This window comes from Scylla paramamosain, chromosome 17 (assembly GCF_035594125.1).
Source record: "Scylla paramamosain isolate STU-SP2022 chromosome 17, ASM3559412v1, whole genome shotgun sequence".
NCBI classification, from domain to species: Eukaryota; Metazoa; Arthropoda; class Malacostraca; order Decapoda; family Portunidae; genus Scylla; species Scylla paramamosain.
In genome coordinates, this window is record NC_087167.1 from 17,522,230 (window position 1) to 17,535,000 (window position 12,771).

At 39.4% G+C, this 12,771-nt stretch overlaps 1 long non-coding RNA gene across 2 annotated transcripts in view; it reads right to left on the reverse strand.

The window, feature by feature from the left end:
• LOC135108538 (uncharacterized) overlaps positions 1-12,771 on the reverse strand; it is a 151,930-nt gene that overhangs the window by 27,928 nt on the left and 111,231 nt on the right. Inside the window, exons 1-4 of one of the 2 annotated variants that reach the window (XR_010272331.1) lie at positions 4,494-4,796; positions 4,233-4,395; positions 3,205-3,728; positions 1,520-1,650 (exon numbers count right to left, since the gene is read on the reverse strand). This is a non-coding gene — a long non-coding RNA (uncharacterized LOC135108538). Of the gene's footprint in view, positions 1-1,519; positions 1,651-3,204; positions 3,729-4,232; positions 4,396-4,493; positions 4,797-12,771 lie in introns of those variants that run through there. The other variant, XR_010272330.1, reaches the window with a different exon arrangement.

The following is a 12,771-nucleotide window of genomic DNA, read 5'->3' on the forward strand; positions in this document are numbered from 1 at the left end:
TTTCTAAAATTTCTGATTGGGGCAGAGCAAACTTGGTATTGTTCATGCCTCAAAAATTCAATTCCTCCATCTATCACCTCGACGCAACCTTCCAGACAACTATCCCCTCTTCTTCAATGACACTCAACTGTCCCTCTCTTCTACACTGAACATCCTCGATCTGTTCTTTACTTATAATCTGAACTGGAAACTTCACATCTCATCTCTAGCTAAATCAGCTTCTATGAAGTTAGGCGCTCTGAGACGTCTGCGCCAGTTTTTCTCACCCCCTCTCCAGCTGCTAACTTTGTACAAGGGCCTTATCCGTCCATGTATGGAGTATGCTTCACATGTCTGGCGGGGTTCCACTCATACCGCTCTTCTAGACAGGGTAGAATCAAAAGCTTTTCGTCTCATCAACTCCTCTCCTCTAACTGACTGCCTTCAGCCTCTCTCTCATCGCCGCAATGTTGCATCTCTAGCTGTCTTCTATCGCTATTTTCATGCTAACTGCTCTTCTGATCTTGCTAACTGCATGCCTCCCCTCCTCCCGCGGCCTCGCTGCACAAGACTTTCTTCTGTCACCCTTATTATGTCCACCTCTTTAATGGAAGAGTTAACCAGTATTCTCAATCATTCATCCCTTTCTCTGGTAAACTCTGGAACTCCCTGCCTGCTTCTGTTTTTCTACCTTCCTATGACTTGAATTCTTTCAAAAGGGAGGGTTCAAGACACTTATCCTTCCTTCAATTTTTGACTACCGCTTTGGACCCTTTTATGGGACTGGCATTTCAGTGGGCATCTTTTTTTTTTTATTGGATTTTTGTTGCCCTTGGCCAGTGTCCCTCCTACATAAAAAAAAAAAAAATCGTCTAGAGAGAGAGAGAGAGAGAGAGAGAGAGAGAGAGAGAGAGAGAGAGAGAGAGAGAGAGAGAGAGAGAGAGAGAGAGAGAGAGAGAGAGAGAGAGAAAATGAGATATAACTCTGGTGGATGTGTAAATGATTTTAACACCTTGATAATGAGAAGTAGCGTCCTCAGCTTCATCAAATAATCTGGATTATAATGAAATCGACGCCGTAGTATTGCAAGGTTTAAGGACGCTGGTATAATGTCGCAACACCGAAGAAAGTTACTTTACACATTGGTGAGGTACACTGAAATAGCTTTGGTTAACCAGCAAGGAGGTGAGCACTGTTTAAGTATTGCTTGTGTGAAATACTTCAAGAACTATCTTTACATGAACTATCGCTTCACTTTAACGTCTTATCAAGCTATGGGGATTAATGTATTGCAATAACAAATAACAGTAATTCCCGGAGTATTTAATCACTTCATGATCGCTTATCAGGTTAAAGTCAAAATCCTCTAGGAACGAGGGTTCAGTGGTCAGTGAATCTTAGCGCTGCTCAACAAGTGCACGTGATGAAACTCCGTAGCTGCGTTTTCGTAGCTGCTGGAACTTTCCTTCATATAAGTGAGAAATCTACTATTATATGTACTCAGTAATTGGTTGAAATGGACAAAATATCACTGCATTACCTGTTCAGTTTATGGTCAGTTGGCAGCACAGACTGGTAATGCACTTATAATGGCAGCCTCTGCCTAGCTGGCGGCGGCATCAGAGGGCAGTGGTGCGACCTGGCAGAATGAAGGCTGTCCCTGGCACATACCTGGTAATGAAAAACAACTTATAGCAGTGCAGTTTTTTCATGTATCTTATAGTAGACTTAAAATGACTAATGTGAAGAATATGCAGCATATAAGTATTTCAAGAGAACGGCTTGTCTAGCTGTCACCGGTCCTATGCGGTGCAGGAGATGAAAACTACTTGCTTATATATCCTGCAGCTTTCCTTCCTGTATGATATATGAAAGAAAACTACCCCCATATAATGGAAATTAATTAAATAGCACTCCCTTACATGATCAGTTTATCAGTTTCGCAGCAAAGATTGGCAAGCTCTAATAACTTTTATGGCTCATCACTCAGGTGGTGGGTTCAGTGGTGCGGTGCAGATCTGTGATACCCTCGACCAGGCATGAGCGATGCCGAACGTGCTTTTTGTGTGTGTGTGTGTGTGTGTGTGTGTGTAAAAAGCTGATACTACAGGTGGGGCTGTGAAAAAACAAGTAACAATTCCATTAATTTAATGACAAAAAAGGTGTGTGTGTGTGTGTGTGTGTGTGTGTGTGTGTGTGTGTGTGTGTGTGTGTGTGTGCGCGCGCGCGTGTAATACAGTAATACAATAAGTGATTTTTTCCGCGAGACTATCTATGTATTGACGGAAGTCTGCACAGTACTCAATGCTTCGTCATTGGCATTCAGTGACCTTTTCGGGCGTGACACATCAAAGGATAATTCAAAGTGCCATCTCATCGATACGTCCTGCGCCTCGTCAGTGAGATTTGGAGCAGTGCATCGAGACTTCATAAACATATACAACTTAAATTTGATAGATTTATACATCTAATTTATCAAACTTTAAAGCTGAAACATCAGTAGAACAGCATGTACCTGTTGTTTGGGCTCAATGATGAGGCAGTTGAAGGATGTTTGCATCCAGCTCGCACGAATTAAAAGATATATCACCGCGACGCAGCTTGTCATACTTATTATACCTTTTTACGTGTGTACTTTACGCTTGTAAAATGTTATTTCTTCACAACACAAAGGGCGTGGCACCACATAATATAGCCAGACCATAATATGTACGTCTTACTCTCCATCTCCCTTTTTGGCGTTAGACACGATTTAAACAACTAAAGAATTGCCTTTATTTCCACAACGTCGGTGTTGCTGACCCCACATTAGTCGCAGTCGATGGCCTGAAGTGGTCTGCCACAATTTTTCTGTACTCTAAACACTGGACGTCGTTCATCCGCATGGCAGATCAGCCTGGCAACTGGTTATTTATTCCTAAGAAACTTTTCTTCATGCCCTCAAGTTTTTTTTTTTTTTTTTTTTATGTAGGGAGGACACTGGCATTGGTTCGAATCAGCCAAAACAAGGATCCGAATCACCCACAACAAGGAGCCGAATCAGCCAAAGATGTGGTCTAAACCCGGTCCGAATGAGCCAAGGACCGAATAAGCCTACATTCCACACAAGTACGCGGTGAAGTGGAATAGAAACTCCAGTTGCTCTTGTTCACGTCCCGCAGCTCCCTTGCCAATATTACGAGAAAACCACTACATAATTATACTCTGTAAATAACATTGCCTTACCTGGTTAGTTTATGCACATCTCGCAGATTAGATTGGGATGAACTTTTACAGCCTCCGCTCAGGTGGCGGCGTCGAGGATCTACTCGGCTACTGTGATACTTTCGGCCAGGCAGGAAAGAGGAAGGCCGTCGTGACAAATGCCTGGCAATAAAACACTTATAATTGCTGTGCAATTTCTTTCATGTTCTACGACACGATATGTCAGACTTCAAATTTCTAACTTTAATACATTGCATTTCAGTATTTTAAGAGAGCGGGCTGTCTAGCTGTCACCGCCTTATGCAGCCATGCGGTACATGATAGAAACTCCTTGCTTACGTCCCGCAGTTTTCCTTCGTATATTATAATTGAGAGAACTACCACTAAATATACCTGCTCAATTCATGCATATTTTGCAGCACAGATTAGGATGCACTTAGCTTCTGCTTAGGTGCCGGCGGCGTCAGGGAGCTGCAGTGTCAGGGCGCAGGTCTGTGATACTTTCGGCCAGGCAGGGATGCTGGGAATCCGTCGTGTGCACATGCCTGACAACGAAATACTAACTATAGCAATACAGATTTTTCCTACAACAGACTTGAAATGGCTAACGTGAACGCTGTGTGTAAATATTTCGAGAGATCGGGTTATCACACACAGGCACGCTGTAAACAGGACAAATTCCTTGCTTACTTCATGCAGATTTCCTTAGGTGGGGAGAAAAAAAAAAAGCACTACATATACTCTGCAGTTGGTTGAAAGTAACCAAATAGCACTGCCTTACCTGCTCAATTTATACTCAATTCGTAGGACAAATTAGAACGAACTTTAGCGGCCTCCGCTCAGGTGGCGCCGGCGTCAGGAAGCCGTGGCGCGGCGCGGGTCTGTGATAGTCTTTGCTCGGCAGAAATGAAGGCCATCGTAGGCACATGACAATAAAACACTAACAATAACTACAATTTCTTTCATGTCCTACAGCAAACTTCAACTTGCTAAAATTACTATATAATGTTCTGCAACTGGTTGAAATAAACAACACAGCACTGCCTTACCTGTTCATTTTATGTTTAGTTCGCAGCTCAGGTTGGGATGCACTTAGGCTGCTCAGGTAGCGGCGGCGTTTGGGAGCAATGGCACGACGCTGGTTTCGGGATACTATTGGCTTGGCAAGAATTACAGTCCGTTGCTGGCACATCCCGGACAATAAAACTAAATCTGGCAACACAATTTCTTTTATATTCCATTGCAATTAAAATGGCTAACGTGAATTCATTACATGAAATATTTCGAGAGCGGAGTTGTCTAGTACTCACAGGCGACATGCAGCCAGCTGGTGCAGGGGATGGAAACTCCTTGCTTACATCTTGCAGCTTCCCTTCTGATGCCATAAAATGAAACGTACCGTTCTATACACGGAAAGAAGGATAGCATACCATCACGCTGTATAGGGAGTAGAGCAGGAGAGCAAACGTGCGAGGCATACTCTTGAAAAGGTTGGCGAGGGCGGAGGAAGACTGCCTGGCTAGGAGACTGCCGACTGGATGGTGGACTGCCCTGCGCATGCTCCGTGCTCATAACTCCTTGTCCCCTATGCTAGGTGATTTCCTACTGACGATCTATATATTTTAAGCAAAAATATGATTGTGTTAATGATACCGGAGTGTGTGAATCTACATAAGCTTGGTGTACGACGATAAGCCCAATGGCAACACAATGAAGTCTTGCGGTCACTGTCTGGCGCACGGTGCTCAGCGCTGGTCTGCCTCGTTATTACGTCACATCACTTAGAGCACATTTCGACCTTACCATTATTTATTACTCGATGGTCTTTTTTTATTTTTTTATTTGGCAGATTAACTGGTATGACTTCATTTATCTATCAATCTCAGGCTGCCAATCCCACAGAGGGTCGCCCAGACAAAGCTCCACACACACACACACACACACATTACTGAAGGCTAACTTTGGCATTACTATTATTAATCATTACTCCGACGTCATATTTTTCTTTAGTAGATTGACCGGCATGACGTGTCTATCAATCTATTCATCTACATACCAACCAACAATCCCTCACAGGACAGACAAAGCACTACATTCATACACACATCACTGATCTCTTACTTCGACATTACTCTGAGGTCTTTTCTTACTTAGTAGATTGACTGGCATGACTTATCCTCTAGCTTCATAAAGAGCTCTGGTGAAAATCTAGAGAAAAAATTCAAAAGACATCAATGACAGCGAAAGGAATGACTGAGTATACGTAGTGCAATTTTAAGAAACACCACTTAGAGTAAAAGGAGCGACTGAGAAGTAAAGACATACTGGTGCTTGTAGGAGTATGTTTTGTTCTGTAAGATTCGTCTACGATTACTCAAGATAACAAGTGTCATACTGTCATTACCAGTCAAATAGTTATCAGTCTAGATTTACTGGGATGAAGTAATGAGTGTTTAAGTCATTCAGTATTCAAATGATTATTATCCAGATAAGGCTATTCCTGCATGAGCTAGGACGAGGTTTTATGTAAAATCTTGTGCATTCATTACTGTAATCTGACGAACTGATAACACATGCAGTAATGATAAGATTATAAAACTCCCCTAAAAACAACTTAGACACACAGTAAGGAAGTAACGTCATGACTGGAGGTATGAAGGCACGGAAAATTATCTTGCGACTTCATGATCATTTATATAAATTTATTTCTAAACATTTCGCTATTTTTTCATGACAACTTTTTAACATGTACTCGTGGAAGTTACTTGGTATTTTCAAATGTATTTTCATGATTCTAGCGATAGTTTATCAAGGATTCTTCACCATCAATGTGAAAACCACTCTATGAGAATCCGACTAGTTATCTCTTTGGCCTTTGAAAAAACATTCCTGAACTGGTGCATAATTTTGTGTCTCTTAAAACTATAGGAAAGCTGAAAGACGTGAGGAAATGGGTAAATACATTATGTACGCCAATAATTTCCTCAGCATATTATATTACCGAGTCTCATTAGGAGCTTGAACTGAAGACGGGATGAACATTTAACCATGAGATTTAGCCAATAGCTGAGATATTGAGCTCCTGACGCAAAGGTTTAAAAGTACAGTGCCTTTGACGTGGGAGCTTGAGCTGGTATTCTTAAACACTTTGTTCCATAACCAGGCTATGAGTGTTGGATGATCACTAATCCCTCCTCCCCCTTCGTCACCCGCCGCATGCCTATCTCGTGATTTTGTTAAGTCAACATGACACATATAAGAAAGCGTCGAGGAATGTTTAGTCATATGTGGTGTGGAATTCATGCGTCCTTCTCTTCCCTTCACTTCTTCTATCATCATCATCATTATCATTCTCTTTCTCCTCCTTCTCCTCGTTAGGTCCAGTAGGGCTGTTGCTGTTTGTTTTTCTTTATTATTTCTTTGTATTTTTCTTTTTCCTCCTCCTCATCCTCATCCTTATCATCAGCATCGTTATCGTCGTCTTATTTTGTCTCCGAGTCGTCAGGTCTTTCACTATCAGAGAGATGAAGTGACGACTAAGAAAACTACTACTACTACTAATACTACTACTACTACTACTACTACTACTGCTACAACTACTTCTACTACCACCACCAAAAATCCCACCATCACCGATACACGTATTTTAGCACTAACACTACCATCACCACCACCACCACCACCACTCCACCACCACCATCATCATCATCATCATCATCAGGAAAGCGAATAAGGTCAGAGCGAATCATTCCATGTCTATCCTTTCACTGCCTCATTGTATTCCTTCTCTTATGATCTTTAATGCTCACGTTTATACTCCTCCTCTCTCCCCTCCTCCTCCTCCTCCACTTCTTACACCTACACTCTCACCCTCCCATCCCACCCGACTCTACACTTAACCCCAGCGGAGCATGACAAGTTCTTCCTTATCTTTTCCCATCCCCTCCATCCACCCACACACCCCACACTCCGTTCCACCCCTCTGACTCCAGTTCAATACGTGCGTTATTTTACTACTACTACCTACTTCACCCACTGCCTTTCCCTTCTGCCATTATAAAATGTTAGGCAGGAACACTTATTCATTTCTAGGGTTTAAAGAATGGATTTCGTTACCTGTTTGCATCAACGCACACTCGTCATTATCGTTATCGTTGTTGGTGTTACTGCCTCTCGATTTCTTTCATGTGACCAACTCTTTCATTATGCATTATTTTTTATTGTGTTTGCTAGCATCATCATCACCACCGTGACTTCTAGGCTTTAAAGAATGGATTTTGACACCTGCTTGCATCAGCACACTCCTCGTCCTAATCGTTATCGTTGCTGTTGGTGTCATTGGCTCAGTTTTTTTTTTCGTGACTAACTCTGACATCATGCATTTTAAGTATTGTATTTGCTACCACCACCATCACCATCATTTCCACTATCTCCAACAATAACGCACGCCTCCCAAGCATTATTAGCTAATCTGCAGTACAGCCTCCTTCCTACCTCTCCCAAACACAAGCCTTCCATCATTGTCTAGTGAAAGAGGTGATTTGTTCCCACGTCTATCCCTTTCCTCGCGTAGCTTTATGGCAAATACATTGCTTGACTCGTCTAAGGCTGTCTGTTCGATTCTTATGCCAGTTTCACGGTGGGAGAGTCAGCAGAGCTCTCTCGTGATCCTAGTCTGCGTCATATGTCATTGCCGTGGTGCCATTACGCAGTTTCCAGTGTTCAGCCTCATAATCCCTCGTCGCTCCTTCTCCAGCGCCCCCTTCCGCAGTCTCATTCTTGTTAAGTCAGCGTCTTTTTGTGCGCGTCTTAATACCTCCACTGGTTTTGAATAGCGGCACCTGCCTCTCCCTTCCCTTTCATTTTTCGTCTCCTCCTTCTTCCCCCTGCCCTCCTCTCCCTCTGTGTTCCTTCTTAGCCCTGCCCTCTCCTTTCCCTCTCTCAATTTTTCTTGTCTTATACAATTCAAGGTCTTGCTACACACTCCCTCGGTATTATACCCACGGCACATTGCCATACCAACCCTCCACCACACACACAATAACAACCGTAAATCACATCTCTTACTTAATAGCTTCTCTGATCCTGTAAATACTATTATATACAGAGCAGTGCAACTAAATCAGACTATGGAATTCACTTGTATAATTCTGTTGGCGCGTTTTGGAAGTTACGGTGTTTAGTAAGTCATATTTTATATTCTCAAACACTTCAGCGCCTTATTGTGACTGTCTCAAACTCTGGTGTAGGTTATTGTCATTTACATGCACGCACACACACATACACACACACACACACATACACACACACACACACACACACACACACACACACACACACATAAAAAAAAAAAAAAAAAAAAAAAAAAAAAAAATATATATATATATATATATATATATATATATATATATATATATATATATATATATATATATATATATATATATATATATATATATATATATATATATAAAGTAAAAGGAAAACAAAAATAAAATAAAATAAATAAATAAATGAATGAATGAACAAATAGAAAATAACAACAAAAAGTTGAATCTTACGTCACATTGCAGTGCTTGGATGTCAGCACCAACACGACTCGTCATCACCACGTCATCCTCCACTGGCCTCCATTGCAACACTTCACGCTGACCACTTGACATCAATGTTCTCGCTTACATAATCACCTGACATTAATTCTCACCCCAATAAAATTACTCCCTCTCATTGCCCATTCTTTCCCTTTCCGCGCTCCTTCTTTCTGCCTCTCACTCCCTCCTTCCTTTATTTTAACCTCGCCCCCTCTCTTTCTCCTCTAATTGCCTCCAGGGGCTTACTCAGCTACTACGTGTTTCAAACAGATGAATAAGTGCATAAATGAATGAACAAATAATATAGATAGAAGGATGTATACGTAGATACATGTATATAGAAAAGAATAAAGAGAGAAAGACTGATTGAAAGATAGATGCATGGATTGATGGATAGATAGATGAATAGATAAATAAATAAATAACAAAAATTGATGATATGGGTCCCCCCCCCTCTCTCTCTCTCTCTCTCTCTCTCTCTCTCTCTCTCTCTCTCTCTCTCTCTCTCTCTCTCTCTCTCTCATGCAAGACAGAAAGGGGAAGACTGTCCCCCCCTACCCCTTGTGCATCCCATATCAATAACTGTCTCGTAGAAAATGGCATATCGTCTTTCCGGCACAAAATAAAGACAAATAAATCACCACCACCACCACCACACCACCACTACAACATTTCTCTGACCTACCTACGCCACCTCCACCACCACCACCACCACATTCCTCTAACCTACCCGTACCACCTCCACCACCACCACCACATTCCTCTGCAAGTAAGCGCAATAGGCACTATACTCATTTCACACTTGTGTCTTACGGACCTCTGAGTTAAATGCTGTAGCCTACCACCGCGTATTATAGTGATGGCTCTGCGGTTCACCACGGCCAGCAAGAATGCTCCCCGTCTTTCCCACCTTTGCCTTTGGCCACGCCCGTCATCAGGAGCTTCCGGAAACCAAGGACAGCAGAGTAATAGTCTATAAAAGTGCAAACCTTGTCGGAAGATTTCTCTGCCGACGCGCTGACCAAATGATGTCGTTCCCCGGAGGCCGACGTTGAAAGTGCAGGAAATATTGCTACTGCGGGGAGAGAGAGAGAGAGAGAGAGAGAGAGAGAGAGAGAGAGAGAGAGAGAGAGAGAGAGAGAGAGAGAGAGAGAGAGAGAGAGAGAGACGAGAACCCGATTAATCATCTGTGGCCTTTGAAAACAGACGTAATGAGAGCTTGAAACGTTTTATCATACTAATCGTATTCTTCTTTCATCATCAAATTTCAAACATTGCAGCGAAAAAAAAAAAAAAAAGAGAAAGAGACGAAGCTGAGAATTTGAGGAGGACAAAAAAATAATTAGGTTAGAAGTTGCTGGTATTTTCAAGGCTCTTTTTTATGATTCTAGTGACAATTTAATATGTATATACTTTTTTTTTTTCTTAGCTGCAGTATTTTCAAATGAGGTGATGAAAGATCAAGGTTCGTACTTTTTGTAAGCCTCGGGCACAGAGATGATTAGTCAGATTCTCATGTGTGTTTCTCTCCTATTCAAGATGCAGAATACATATTAAATTGTCACTAGAATCATAATATATATATATATATATATATATATATATATATATATATATATATATATATATATATATATATATATATATATATATATATATATATATATATATATATATATATATAATGAACCTTAGTCTTCCTTCGTCGCCTAATTTCAAATACTGCAGCAAAAAAAGAAAAAAAAAGACTGACGAACAGAGAAAAGGGACAAAAGAATAATCAGGTTGCTTGCGTGGAGTCACTAACGAGATGTGACTTGGCAGTTCATGGTGTGGTCAGGAGGCTGCCTCGCATCCCGCATGGGTTTGTGCGCTTTCTTTACCAAGTCAGTCGATACAAAGAGATGCCACTGACCGATGACGAGCTGTGGAGACCAGAAAAAAATTATCGGTCTGATAAATGCTTACGAGAAAATGTCAAGATGTGAAGACGATAGTGGAGTTTTTACATAAATATTATGAAAGTGAAAACGAATATCATATCTTTACCAGTGCTATTTCTCGTGTTCCAAGTTATAAAATGAGAAAAAAATCACGATTGCATACGAGACGTGAGAGAACGATAGTGAAATCTCTGCATAAATACTACATAAGTGAAAACGAACACTGTATCTTTACGGGTGTCATAATTTTTTCATATTCTAATTGACAGGAAAACAAAAATAATGACTGTATGCAAGCTTTAGGGAGATGCATAACTGAAGTGCTAATGCCAGGATGTGAGGACGATAGTGGAATATTTACACCAATATTACTTAAGGGGAAACGAACGTTATATCTTTAGCGATGTTATTATTTTCGTGTTCTGATCGATGTAAAAACAGCTCCATGACAAGAAAAGAGTCTTATGAAAGGATTAACTGAGCTGCTAATGTCAAGATGTAACAATGTTAGTAGAATCTTTACAAATATTAGGTAAGTGAAAACGAAAATCTTTACAAATTTTATTATTTTCATGTACATATATATATATATATATATATATATATATATATATATATATATATATATATATATATATATATATATATATATATGACTGGATACGAGCTTTAAAAGGGAGAAATAATTGAGTTGCTAAGGTTCAGACGTGAAAGCCACAGTGATATCTTTGATATTTGTTATTGTAAAAAAAAAATATATATATATATATATATATATATATATATATATATATATATATATATATATATATATATATATATATATATATATATATATATATATATATATATATATATATATATATATATATATATATATATATATATATATATATATATATATATATATATATATATATATATATATATATATATTTGTTGAGTGAAAAATATCAAAATTTGACAAGTATGTTTTTTTTTTTTTTACGATTTCTCTGATAAAGCAATGAAAAGAAAAAATGCCAACCACTTGTTTTGGAAGAAAGTGAAAACAAAACTGATATCTTATTTAATATCACGACTCGATAACGATAAGTGATAACACCGTGTAACAAAACTTTAACTTTTTTTTTTATCTTTGGTCAGTAAATGTTATTTTCTAATTGCTTTTATTTAGAAATAAAAGATAATGACAATTATTCCCTTAAAACTTTTTTTTTCTGATCTGGACAGCGATGTTTTGAAACTAACCAACTTTCCCTTGCATTCCAGACAGATTCAGTACTAATTTGATGAAGGAAAATTTTTTAGAGCTTTCTAGGAGTAGCAAGAGCTTTCGAGAAGCTTCTAAATGTTTCAAGAATTTCTAGAACGCCGCTACCAAGGGTCGTATAATGAAAACATGTTGGGAGACTATATTCGTGAAAGTAATTTACAGTATAAGCGTATATCGCGGAAAAATTCTAATTTATATTGTTTTATTTTCTCACTTGTGTAATCCAAGAACAAATAAATGCTACTTTTGTATCACATGTCATTTTGTTTCTACTTTGTGCAAATGAGAGTTCAGATTCGCCACTTCCTTCCAATGGGAATAGGTAAATTTCATAAATATTATCCTGGCCACAAAAGCAAAGTTAGAAATAAATATCAGTGCTTTTTCCATGTTTTTTAGGCATAAACAAATAGAAAATAACAGTTGCTACCAAGGACAAAGATCGTGTTGCACAGTGTAATCTTTACACACCTTACTTTCCATTTTTTAAGTGATACTTAAACGAATCATATCACAGACGAAGAATGGGAGAGAAACTTACATAAATGTTCATGTTCTAGTGATCTACTCGATATGTAAAGGACTACATAACATCGGAGAGGTTATTATTTTCTATTTTTCTAATTGATACGTGAAATAATCACGATCACAGACGAACAATGGAGTAGAAACTAATATATACTCACTGCTCTATTCAATAAGTGAAGGACAGCATAACATCTTAGAAAACTTAAAATGGAAATGAGGACTTAGATGCGCCGCTGGACTCTTGCTTGTT